Genomic DNA, 14585 nt, shown 5'->3' on the forward strand with positions numbered 1-14585 from the left:
AAACAAATAAGGAACACATTGACTGGTAGATACAATTATCGCTGATTTGGCAGCAATGGAGAGAGTGTGATTGAAGATTTACTAAAGCTGCTGGAAGCCATGAAGGTTGTGCCTGTTTGGTTCCAGGAGGCGATGCGCTTCGGCGGGTGAAATCCACCGTAGCACAGTTGGAGGTTCGGAGAGATGCAGCTTGGTTTGAGGTCTTCCTTAGTCCCGTTAAGGTGGCAGCATGTGGAGGCGAAGTTGGAGGTTGTTTGGATGTCTTTAATGCCGCTTTGATCGGATCCATTTGATGGATCGGGAGTGGTTTGGTTTGAACTATCACTGCTTGACTTGGTCAAAAACAACTTGCAAGTAGCGTCGTTGGCTGTTCGGCGAAATTTGCGTTATTAACTCAAGAAATTGGCTTGCTTGACTAACAAAACTCTATCAAAAACTTCTGTGATTATAAAAATCCAAACATGAAAAGTGGACTCGTGGTGGGCTTTGCGGGTCCAGACGGTTTTAAGAAAACCAGAAAAAGAGAAAGTTGCAAAAAGTAAATCTTGAGCAAATATACCAAAAAGAGGACTTTAAAGGATGGAGCTCTGGGTAGAGGAGAAGATGGTGGAAGGAAAACTCATTGACAAAATGGTTGTATGCGGTTTTATCCCCAGGTGAAAAGGGACATGTCTTTTAGCCAATCTCTCGGGGTGACGTAACCTGTCTCCGCCCGGTGGCCATTTTAAGTCCACAATCTATTCCATTCGCTATCTAAATATCACATTTACGCGAACATTTCACACACATACTTCTCAATTTGACCATCAATCCAGTGTTTGAACATTGTACAGTTAAAAAAAAAAAAATAACATTGTACAACATTGTGTGGCACAACATTGTGGCAGAGGTCCATGAAAGAAATACCTTGAGACCAAGGCATGGCGATCCGGAAATGACCCGGCAATAGACCTGGGTCTTAACCGGCCCGGGCTGCCAGGTTCCACTCGCTCAGTCGAGCCTGGGTGCGGAAGTCGATCGTGTAATCGACCACGGAGCGGGACCCCTGACTGAGACCCAGGAGACCACCAGCAGCATCAGGACCTCGTGATGTCACCCCAAACACCTTGCGGATCTCGGCGGCGAAGGCGTAGAAGGAGGAGCAGGCTGGTGTGCGTCGTTCCCACTCGGCCGTTCCCCATAGCCGAGCGCGGCCCGTCAGGTGATTTACGGTGAACACCACCCTGGCATCCTCGGAGGCGAAGGTGTGGGGCTGCAGAGCGAAGAGGATGGAACAGTTCGTAATGAACGGACTACAGCCGTCTGCGTCTCCGGTGTAGCGTTCTGGAACCCCCACCCGGGGCTCCAGGGAGTACGCAGGCTGGGCCGGTGCAGGTGGGTCCGGGGAAGCAGGCGCGGGATGAACTGACCAAGAGCGATGGCGAGCTGCTGGACCTGGACCTGGACCTGAACGTCCGCTGAGGTGGAGGCTCGGACAGCCTCCTGGTGTTGGAGCTGTGACTCCACCCTTCCCAGGCGTGCCAGCAACTCGGGGTTGTGTGCTGGGTCCATTGTTGGCCAGTTTGTACTGTAACGGGTGTGGCTAGGACCCAATTGCAGCACAAAGACAGGCAGGGATATTTGGTAATGTCTTTTATTTGTAGAGCACATGGAAGACAGGCAGGGAGCAGGCAGGATACATCGTCGGGGACAGGCAGCTTCGATAACGAGGAGTGCAGACAGAAGACATGCGGAGGGGCAGGCAGGCAGGATACGTGGTCGGAGCAAGGCAGAGTCGGTAGCAGGGAATCAGTCCGGAGAACGCTGGAGAGTCTGGTGCAAGCATCAAAGACAAACTGGCAATGGGTGACTGGTGAGAGGCATATATAGGGGTTAGAATACAGATTGGGAACAGCTGTGTGCGCAGGTGAATGGAGTTGGACTAATGGGACAGGTAGAGAGGGAGGGGAAGTAGAAGAAGGCGGAGATCATGACAAGATCAAGAAAAAGAATAGAAGAAGGGAGGCCAAAACTATTAAACAGTAGATATGACAGACACTCCAGTACAAATTTTAGGGAGGAGGTTTTATACTGAATAATATAGAAATAAGGGAAATATCAGAAAAATGGGCTAAACTAACTAAAAAATTGGCAACCAAATGGCCAAAAGAGGGAACATTCGACATAGCATTGTGTGAGGAGATGGAAACCCTGATAATAAATTACAAAATGGGAGACAAAAAAGAGAAAAGAATGAAGAGGTAAGCAGAATATCAGGTAGATTGGAATGTCCTGAAATGGCATTGGTGAAACCCAGGGAGCTTTATGTGCTTGCTCTGCAGACATTGTCAAACAGGCAGTATCATCAATAAAACACTTCCAGGATTCTCTGATTGCAATGTCTCTAGGTGATATCAAAGTAATCATTGACTCGAATTCTGAACATTGCTTCAACAACTAGGTAGATTTAGGAGAATGTCAAATTTAAACAAGAGCTAATGAAAATCATTCTGGCTCTATAGGGCACACTATAATGTTCAAGTTCAAGTTCAAGTTCAAATTCAAGAGATTATTTGTCACATACATATACCTACGGTCATACATATATGCAGTGAAATGTCATGACACCCGGTGATTACGCTCAATAAGCTCTATAGGCCCTAAAAATACAAAAAAATACCAAAATGTGCGTAATCGACACAAGGTCTGAAAATAATTTTAACAATGGAGCTCAATGAAATACTTCAATCAAGGTATTTTCATTAATATGCTTGCATGCATTCCATCTCACAATAATTCCAATTTAGTTTTTTTTATTCAAATTAGTTAAATACAAATAGCCATAACATCCATAATTCACAAGGACTGTTGAGTGCTGGACATGTTAAGGCCTTACTTAATTGTAGAGCAATTCTCTTTGATCAATCTTGTTGTCAATTCTTCAGGTCTTTCCAGTCAGATGCAATCACTTCTTCACTAGTCAGAGATAGAACTGTAGTCCAGTGGATTCCTATTCAAATTCTTAAATCTGGAGGACACACTCCATAACCTCTCCAGTGTACAAACAAAAACTCCTCCAGTGTACAATCAACGAATCCCTCTTTGTTAATCTACTTGCTAAATACTGAATATCAAAAGCTACCTTATTCAATGTCAGGTCCAGATTAATTCTAGAGTTAAAACTAAAAATAATGCTGTTCGATTATACTTAAACAATTACCAGCTTTACCTCAAAAAGGTAACGGTAAGGCTTTGAACACACAAACACTATTGTATATAATCAAAACTAACAATTCACTTATGTAATATTAATATTCAATGTATAGTGTCTAATCTATACTTTAGAATTAACAATTTACCAATGCTTCATGCCATTGTGCCACATTGTTACTACTGTAACACTGCAGACTTGTCATGAACCCTCACTGAGATCAGCATTTCCTTGGTCTACTCATTTAAGCTAGTCTTGTCAGTAACTCTCCTGTCATTTCAGATCCAGCCACTCCCCTTTGCTACAACACCACCGAGGTTCCCCACTCTTCTCACCTGCAGCTCATTTGCTCAACAGGCACTCTGTACTTTTACTGGTCTAGTTAATTGGTTCTGTGCCAGATTGTCTCTTTGCTTAGGCTGAGCTTTCCAGTGTGCCGTCCAGTGATCTCGCTAATACCTTGTTGATTCCCTGGTTTTTGATCCTCTGCCTGTCTTACAGATTCTGATTCTCTGCCTGCTCCTTGCCTGACTTGTTTGCCTTGCTGATGGATATCCTGACTTTCATGACCCTGGTCTGTTTATTCTAATAAACCCCTGCTTTGTGAACCTTAACCTGCTCTTTTGCGTTGTGCTCTTGGGTTCACCTCTGGTCTGAGTCAGTGAGCCTAACAAGACTACCCTTCTGTCCTAACCTCAACCAGCAGATCATTTTGACACAAGAACACAAAACAAAAACTCAAGAGAAAATAAATAACTCAAACATTATAAACCACAACTAATGCATTTCCGCTGTTATGCGTCATATCTGCTCTCCTTAAGGCTTACATTCTAATAATTTATTGCAAAGGTGATGTCGACCATGTTCCACCACTGCATCGATGCAAAACCGTTCACATCCCTGTTGCGATGCATCTTTAAAATTTAGAAATTTCCACACCTAATATTTAGTCAGCAATTCTCCCCAATTTATGTTAAGTTTTATCAATTTGGAATCCTTTGCAATAAAATCTATCAAAACACAAACTACAGTTCTGAAAACAAACACTAGACATACTTCTCATCTTTACCAAAATCACATTAATGAACCAACAGACACTTTTTCCGGCAACTTAAAACCTATTACATCACACCACTACGAATGATATCACAATCATCTCTAAACATAATCTGACAGTCCAAACTTTTCAATATCTTTTCATACTATCTCAGCATAGACTGTTGTTAACTGGCACCTAAATTCAATTTGAATCTCATTTGAACTGCTAAACATCACTAGCTGACCATCCTAAACAAAGAATCCCAACTGCATCATGTGCTCACTTTCCCACTTTCATTGTTTTTCAGATCAACTTTCATAATCCTTTTAGTCTATCAACTACTTTTACAGCTCTCTCCTGCTTACAATACTTCTCTCAATTATCTAGGTTGGAACAGTTCCCACAATCCCCCTTTTTTCCTAAGTAACAGGTGCAGTGCTACAGTCCACAGTGTGAACAATGCTAATCCAAATAACACCAAGAGTTCCTTCACTCCTGCGTTGGTTGTTTTAACTATCTCTGCGTGTTTATCCCTGACTCTCTCCTCACTTCAGTTGGTTCATGTATAACAATTTTTAGCTACATTTCAGATACACAACTTATTTTACAGTTTATAATAGCAGTATTTACAAGTGCTTATATACAATTCCTTGGCCAAGTGTCCCCACATTAAGCCCCAAAACCATGCAAAGTAAGGGACATGATGACCTTTTTGGGAGTGACAGGGTATAGTTCAGACTGGATAGAGAATTATTTTAATATGGTAGTCCTATTGAGGGCAATGATCAAAATCTACAGGGTACTTTATAATGGACTTAAGAAGGACACATAGCATTCGAAAGTAAGAAACAGTAAAGTCAACAGTGAAGACTGTCCTGCAACAAGCACCAGCCCTGGAGTTACCAGACTACACTAAGCCATTCCAACTGTTTGTCTCCCATAGACAAGAACACGCATAGTGAGTGCAAACTTAAAAGACAGGAACAGGACTCTACACACAGCCAATTGCGTACTACTCCACAGCCCTCTCCCCGGAGGAGACAGGTTTTGGTGACTGCTACAGGACATTAGCGGCAGCGCAACTAATGCACGAAAAGGCATCCACATTGATATGGGCTATCCTATTGAGATACTTACCCATCATAAACTTGTGAACCTAATAGAAAAAGGCAAATTTGTTCTTACTGCTCAAAGGCAAAATACCTACAACCATTTACTACAATACCCAGACAATATCCGTCTGCAGGATTAAGAACCCAGCAGATAGCGTTCCGCTTGCTACAGATGGACAAGAACAAGAGTGTGTAGAGGAAGCAAAACTAAACTCTAAACTTAGGTCTGTTTTACAAACTTACCTTTTGAATCAAGCAATATGACTTCATTTGTGGATAGCTCCTGCTATAGAGAGGGAGACCATCTGTCACACGATATGCTATTGTAGAAAGGAAAAATGACACTACAACAGTCCTCCAATCAGGACAATGCCCCAAGGGGGGCAGGTATTAGGAAAAATAAGGGAAAAAAAATAACGGCTCCAAAGTTACAACAACAAATAGATGCAGTAATAACCAGATGCGAAACATGCCTAAAAAGTAATATTAGGAAAGGAATAACTACTCCAATAGTCAAGTCAAGTCACACTTTATTTATAGGGTGCATTTCATACCAGGGCAACACAACGCGCTTTACAAAGAAATACAAAAAAGAAAGAGAGAACGTAGTTGTCAGAAACAACAGCAACACTCAGGTGTCACTCAGGTTAGAGATGGTTAAGTCTAGGTATAAGGTTACATTAAGTTGAGGTATAAGGTAAGCGAGGGTTAAGGTAAGGTTAGCAGCAGCAACAACAACACCAGTTAAGGTATATGGTTAGCGGCACCAACAACAGCACCAGCAGCAACGACAACACCAGCAGTGACAATATCAGCAGCAGACAACAGCAGCAACAGCAACAAAGCAGCAGCAGGAAGTGGTAGCTCTCAACGAAACCAGAAATCTCTTCTGTATTGAGTCAACAGCTCTCAGGGAAGCAACGCACAGCAAAAACGTAACTGGAACCGGAAGTGGCAGCCCTCACCAGACACTGAGATTTTAATTGTGTGCACCATCTCATCTTAATCCAGTCACGGTGGATGGTTAAGTTTAGGTATAAGGTTAGCAGCAGCAACAACGACACCAGCAGCGACAATACCAGTAGAAACAATAGCAGCAACAGAAAACAGCAGCAGCAATAGTAGCAGCAACAGCAACAGCACACAAGCGAAGACCCGGACGAGAGCACCTGGGTAGCAGAGGGTTTTAGCCACAGGCAGGGTGATGTTTCGAACCATGGAGGAGCCGACAATGAGCATGGATGGAGGTCCGGCAGCAGAGGAGTTCCAAGGGACAGCAGCAGCCGAGCCAGGAGAGCACCGTCCTCCCGGAGGCAGCTCAGGCAGACAGTCTAAATCAGTGGCTGCGGGGTTGGCCCCGACGGGCGGAGATTGCGCTGTGGGAGCCAAGGCAGCGCTCTGCACGTCACGTTCTAACATAGGCTGTGGATGTCTTTGAAGACCAACTTCTCTAACGCTTAGCCTGTCGACCAGGCGCAAACAGTTCCCACAATCCGTGGAGGTAGGCATCGATGCCGTCATAGTTAGCAATATGCTAGGCTAGCAGGCTAGCTGGCCAAGCCAGAGTCCACGTTCCAAAATCCGAAAAGACAGTTCAGGCGAAGGGTCAAAGCCAGGAAAGGGTAGGGATATCACAGTGTAAATAATCCAAACTCCGTAATCCAAAATCAGGTAGTTTTGGGAAGCCATTCAACGAAGTAGTGCAAACGCAAAAGATGTTACCGGAACCGGAAGTGGTAGCTCTCACTGGAACCGGACATACCCCAGTCCCTGAAGATTTGTTTAAAGATATAACAATGGATTTTGTAGTTATGATTAAACCCATACAAGGGAAGATATACATGTTGGTAGTAGTGCACAGATTTAGCAGATGGGCAGAGGCACTTCCAGCCAAACATAAAAATGCAGATACAGTGGCTAAATTCCTGTGCAGAGAAGTTATACCAAGATTCTGTATCCCATCAATAATAAGTTCCGACAATGGCAAGGAAGACTCGCTTCAGTGGATATGTACTCAATTGCTTTGCAGGAAATTAATGTTTGGGGCTTGGTAGCCATAAAAGGGTGGAATTATGTAGTTGAAAAGTTACAGAACTTAGAGCAACACATTGTTTTGGCTATCGAAAAAGTGGATTGAGCATAACTTTCCCGCTCAATGCGACTCACAAAAGATAAGTCAGTCTGGTAGACAGTACTATTTAATCTGATGAATTGTCGGAATATTCGGCGAATGACACACGCCACGGCTAGATATTATAAAATGGTACGTATCTGTATATTTAGCCAGTGTTGTCCTCTACAGAGACAAACTCAGATCTTTTATTTAATAAAGGATCTTAAATTTAAATACCTCTTCTCCAGGGTGATTTTTTTTCCAACACAGATGCCATTCGCTCAAAACCGGATTTTGAGGGATTTTATGAGGTCGAAAAAGGCTGGACAAGAGCAGGAAAAGAGCAAGCTTCTTCACGACTGTAAAACAGGAGAACAAAGAGGATCGAATCAGTCGATTTTACGATGCCGGCTCCAAGTTTGCTGCTCTATTTGTCTTACCAATATACAATATACTTGATCGCATCAGATTTTGTTTCATTCCAGTGTTTTTTCTTCCAAATTTTGAAGTTAGAATAAGATAGAAACATTGTCCAGAAATCCAGGCTTTTTTCACAGGCCAAGGCCTGAATTTCTTTGTTCACGAAACTTGGAAACAGCTAAGGCAGTTCTGAGAGGTAGTATTATTCCATTCTCCACTCACAAGAAAAAGAAAGGACAAGAATGCCAAAATAAACTAGGACAACAATTAAAAGACTTGCACTCCCAACAAGCCCACTCACCCACTGAGCAAATCGTAAATGACAACTACATCTCAACTTGATAATATCACCCATCAAAAGACACCGCCTCAAGCAACGAACAAGAGTGAATTATTTTGAATTCAATGACAAATCGGGTAAATTTCTTGCCAATCAATTGAAACGGGATAGAGAAAAAACATTTATTACAGCCATCAAAGATCTACAGGGTAGGAAAACATACTCACAACAACATATTTAGATACTTTTATAATAAGCTATATCACTCAGATAATGAATCAAATCTATCAAATATTAACTAATTCCTCGGTGATATGGACCTCCCTAAACTTTCCAAAGAGCAGGCTACCGCATTAAATCAACTACTGACTCGAGAAGAACTGAAGAAAGCTCTCTTCTCTATGCCCAACAATAAATTACCTGGATCAGTTGGCAACCCAGTGGAATTCTACAAACACTTCTGGCCACTTATATTCCCATTATTCATTAAGTGGGAATATAAGTCAACCTCCACCCTGCCTCTGCACAAGAATACCGCTCTTATTTCGGTTTTGCTCAAACCCAATAAGGACCCAACCTTCACCTCCAGTTATAGACCATAAGCCTCATTAATTGCAATTTTAAGATTATTAGTAAAACACAAACCAACAGAATTGAAAAAGTAATTCCATTCATATTTCACCCAGACCAAACAGGCTTTGTCAAGGGCAGACACTCATCCAGCAATATGTGCCGTTTATTCAGTCTGATCAGCATATCTCATAAGAACAACTTAAATACTGTTATGGCCTCTTTAAATGCTGAAAAACATTTGACAGAGTTAATTGGACTTTTGAACCCTCAACAAATTAGGCTTTGGAGAGTCACTCATTCAATAGATCAGAATCCTGTACAACTCACCATCTGCTTCTGTCAAACCAATAGTTACATTTCGCAGCGTTTCACTCTACGATGCAGCACAAGACAAGGATGTCTGCTCTCTCCTTTAGAATTTGCCATCTTTATTGAACCCCTCGCATAAGTCAACAGTCAAAACAGTAATATCAGTGGCATACAGACAAAAATCAGTTTGTGTGCAGACAATATTTTGTTGTAATTACGGAACCCAATATCATCCATTCCGGAAGTGTTCAATCTTATATCTAAATTCTCAGCCATCTCAGACTATTAAGTATATATATTGTATACTATACAATAAACTGGACTAAAACCACGGTCTTACCACTCAGTGGGGAGGACTTGAATGCTGTAACCAACAAACTTCCCTTAACCATCACCAACGGGCAACATTAGATACCTTGGTATTGATATCGCCACCAATCTCTTAGATTTGTTTACCCTTACCTTTACTCCATTTCTCAAATCCATTAAAGAAGACCTCCCTCGATGGAACAACCTACCCATGTCATTCAATTGTAGGATAGCAGCAGTGGAAATTAATATACTACCAAAAATAAACTATATATTTTCAATGACCCCAGTCCAACCAACAGTTCATTGGTTTAGTATTCTAGACTCAATAGTCAATAAATAATATTGGAAATACAATAAACCGAGAATTTAACTAGCAACACTACAGTATAACAAAGACTGTGGAGGCCTACCAGCCTCAAACTTCAAATACTACTATTTAGCGAACCATCTTCAATTTACAGTATAATTAAATGGTTACAACCAGAGACATTGAACAAGCAGAATGTCAGGAGTTATCAATATCTGATCACCCATTTCTTACTGAATCAATAAGGAAACATAATTGCTCTGAAAATCCATTCATCGCAACAACTCTGTCAGGCTGGTGGAGATTCCTCAAACTCAGTGGTCACACTCTATCTCCAAACAAATTCACCCCTGGCACAACCCCGATTTTCAGGTTAAAAACAGGCAAATAATCTTCAGGTCTTGGAAAAGACAAGGAATTACTCATCTGCACACATTTTTGAAAACAATTTGCTTATATCCTTCCCAACCTTACCCAAAGGTATAATAATATTGGTGGCCACAGCTTCCTTCAATTCCTTCAACCACAGCATTCTCTAAAAGTTAAAATCAAATTGACGAACAACATCCTATGACCACCTTCTGATGATTGAACATCTTACTCATTTAGGTCATTTAAAAAAAAAAACCTTTTCCAGAATATAAAAATGTGGCGGGCCAAGGGGGCGTGGTCAAGGGCGATGCAGGCTCCCATCCTGGGGCCACTCAGCTGCTGCGGATTGGGCGAATCAACAGAGGGGCTCCACTGGTTCATCTGATCCAATATCAGGAAGTGATTTAGGGTTTTTTTTCCCCCCACAGTGAGGGGGATGCGTGCTTGAGGGACAGGTGTGCGCACTGGGCGAGACAAGCGCTGAGCATAGCGAGCCAGACACCTCATGGCGGCAGCGAGCCTAAACTCCACTCTTCTGGACTCGTTGCCCATTCCCATTTGCCAGGGAGCCATTCATTTTTCCAATTTGGCCAAGCCACCTTTTGTTTAAATAATTAATAAATGCAGGGCAGCAGACACTTGCTGTTTTGCCCCCACCTGCCTCCTCTCTCTCATTCCCTGGCACTGGGCCAGAACACACGTCCATTAGGGCATCTGGACAGGATGGAGTAGTGCGAGGTAGAATCCCGGACACATTCCCCTCCAGAACAGATGGTGGCAGCCCTCGCCACAAACCCTGCAGTTCTGGGATACGGTGAGGGTCTGCGAGCGGGACCAAGAGCTGCTCCGGGAGAGCCAGCAGGCCATCCAGGTCCTTCTCTACTAGCACACCAAACCTGGCGATGTACGACCGCCGGGGCCCCTCTTCCGAATGCCCTACCCCTGGAGCAGTGGCCGAGCTACGCTCTCAACCGTAGGGCGTTGATGGAACGGGTTTGGAGAACACCTGAGGGCCACCGCCTGTGCCTCCGGTCATTCCCCTACGACACCGTGGGCCAGCCGTTCCTGCACACTCAGCAGCTCTTGGACGTGGCCCAGCGGTGTCTACAACAGGAGGAGCGCTCTCCGCACCAGATTGTTGAAGCGGTGGCCACCGCATGGTTCATTGACAATGTCCCGGCCCCCACTGCTAGATGGGTTTGTTTCCACCGGTCACCCTCCCTCCAAGCCACCATAGCCCTCGCTGAGGACCACGCCGAGGCCTACGCCCACAACGCCGCCTAGCGCACTGGCCTGGAGAGGGGCCCACCAACAGGGCTGCGGGACGCCGACCATCGGAGACCGCTGAGGGGTGTGGGCCTGGATCACGTGTGGGAGTCATCACAGGACCAACCAGTACCAGCGCCACAAACTTTGTGCCCATCACCATCCTCCTCTCTTCTGGGGCACCAGGAGGGGCCCACCTCCCACCCTTCCCCCGCCAGAGGAGGGAAGACCACTGGCGGGAGGCCACCTGCTACCCTCCTCCACCCCTCGATTCTTCCAGGATGGCATGGCCTTGGGACCACTGGAAGCTGGGCAGACGCCTGGGCAGGTATACTGGCAATGCCGGTCCGTCAGATCCCTCTCCAGGTCGAGAAGGGCCTACTGTGTGCCGGTAAGGTTAGGTAGACATCAGGCTTTGCTGGACTCCCGCTGTTCACAGATGCAACACCTGGCTTGACCCGGCGCTTTGGTAGGAGCATAACGGGTCGATATCCATTGTGTGCATGGGGATATTCACACATATCTGATAGTGCGGCTTGAAATTCTCTATAAGGGGAGAAGCATAGGGTAAAGGCTGCGGTTCTATATCGCCTGTTGCACATCCTGATTTTGGGTACAAATTGGCTGAGATTCGATGTTTTAATGAAAGAAGCAGGGGGGGTGTGCTCACGGTCTGTAGGTATATAAGTGTGTCGCGCGGTGCACAGCGAGGCAGAGGTTGCACCGGCGGGGCTTACCATAGTGGGGGAGGGAGAGCCCGGGGTGGAAACTTCCCTGGAACCCCCATTCCATACCATGGAGGATTTTCCTTTGTAACAGTCACAGGACGATACGCTTCTCGGAGCCTTTGAGTGGGTAGATAAAATCGATGCCGTGTTGGTGAGGCCAGATGCTGCGCTCACTCATCCGTATTTCACAATGATTGGGGATAGATTATATTGAGTGAACCGTGACGCTCAGTCAGGAGAAGAGATAATCCAATTGCAACCCCTAAAAGCCGTCGGGGTTGAGTCTTCCAGGTGGCTCATTATAACCCGATGGTTGGTCGCTTCTGACACGAGAAAACACCCGAGCGGTTAATGACCCATTTCTATTCGCCGGGCATTTGGGAGTAATTGTGGCGGTGCTGTTTCAGGTCATCTCTCGGGTCAGGATTCCAAGGGACTGACCAGGGCACTTTGTTTATGTCACTCACACTGAGCGAACTGTACTGGTTACTGGCCATCCGCTCAATTCAGACCAGCCTGTACAACCCACAGACGGATGGCCTGGTCGAGCACTTCAACAAAATGTTAAAAAACATTATCCGGAAGGTTGTGTACCATGACAGCCGAAATTAGGACACATGGGACACATTAGGACACATTCGCAGTGCAGGAGTTTCCCCAGTCCCCCACGGGGTATTTGAGCCCTTTGAGCTATTGTTTAGCAGGAGACCTCGTGGGGTGCTCAATCTGATTAAAGTCGCAGCACCAGTAAAAACAAGGTCCAGTACGTCCCGGCCCTGCAGGCCCTGTGTAAGGGCGAAGCCAGCCCCACAGCAGCCGACAAGACCTCCCCCCGCCAACGCCAGCAGGCCGCCAGATATATGGGCCCTCTACCACCCCCGGCACCCGGGGCACCCACCGCAGAGAAGCAACGGCCAACAGCTGCCCCCAACACCCCAACCCACACCCACAACAGCAAGCAGCCCCCCAGGCGCAAGCTACCAGCACTCCAAACCAGCTGGCGGGGGTCCCACCTGGCCGCCCCCGACCAACCACAGCCCCACGCAGACCTGTCACCCCGGAAAATACCAGTGCTCAATGTGTGCTGTTGGTAATTGCAGTTAAAATTGTGGGGTGTGGGGGTGCCAGTCCTTTAGGCAAGTCGAACCTGAATCACTCGCACCCCTCCAGCCCCACAGACCCTGGTCCGGTGGAGTGTTGGTTGGAGTAGGATTGGTGTGTGAGTGTATGTGTTGTATGTGAGATTAAAATTTCGCGATGGACGAGAAGCACGCTGGGGCAGGAGCGTGACAGGCATGATGGCAGCCACCCACCGCATCCCCCCCCACATTGCTTGCACACCACCCATCCTGCAAGCCCTAGGCCTAAAGTGTGGTGTATGTACTGAGTATGAGTTTTGGCACTGGGAGAGATTGGCAAAGCATGACCAGATCGATGCAGGGGCGCATCTTGCCGGGGAGCGACCACACAGACCCCACCCCGGACCTGACCGTGCCCGAGCACGCACACCTCCCATCCCAGCCACGGGTGCAGCCACTACGCCATGCCAGACAGCTCCACGGTATATATATGGTATAGGTGTTTATACAGTATATATAGATATAGATATAGATATAGATATAGATATATAAAGGTATATACAGTATATAATGGTAAAAATATACCGGTACATATATATACCAGATTAATTTAAAAATATTTTTCCTCATATTTATGGGGAGTTAAGTGTGTGCACATTCCAAATTCCATGCAATATCAGCGCTTTCATTTGTAATCATATATTTTCTTACATTTTCTTATATTTACTCTTTAAGTTGTTTCAGCTATAGATATTATTCCATCGTTTTAATAGTACCACTGTCATTGTATTGACACCTTGACACCAGTGACCTTGGCACTCCTTAAGATGTTGTGATCAATGCTAAACATTGGCCATGGTCGAGTTTCCGTTGAACAGTAATCTGGTCAATGGATTTTCACACCCACACTGAGAAAAAAGAGCCACCGGAGGGCCAGGTGCTGCGATCAGCAATGCGGATTCTATATATATTGTACTGTCCTTGGCCCTTGAAAGTTATTTTCAAACAAGCCTGTTCAAACCTGTGGTATGTTTTCAATCCAGAGTAGGCAAATCCGATCCTCAGGCCAGATCTAAGGGGCATTTATTTTTATCTTGGAAATGGTTGTGAGAAATTTTATTTTTATCTATTTATTCATTTTTTACTAAAAGGCTCAAGACTTTAAGGTTTTTTTCCTGCGGGAATTCCAATCAGACCTAAATCAGTTCCTCTACTTTGCAAAAAGTTTTGTTTTGTCGTTGACCATACAGGGAAATGTGATATAACAAAGATGAAGCTTCCAACTTTCCTTTCAGCTGCGTCCACCGAGCCAACCGAGCCTGGAAACCTATAGTTGGGTAAGGAAAAAATAATATTAATAATAATGTATCATACCACCAACAAAAATAATCTATTCGCAAAATCTTGCATTCTGGCGGGACGCAGGATGAAACAAGTTTCTAGGTTTTTAAATCAAGCATGGCGTTGTGGTGTAAAATGACTGAC

The sequence above is a fragment of the Zeus faber genome, assembly GCF_960531495.2.
Source record: "Zeus faber genome assembly, chromosome: 9".
In the NCBI taxonomy this organism is placed as follows: domain Eukaryota; kingdom Metazoa; phylum Chordata; class Actinopteri; order Zeiformes; family Zeidae; genus Zeus; species Zeus faber.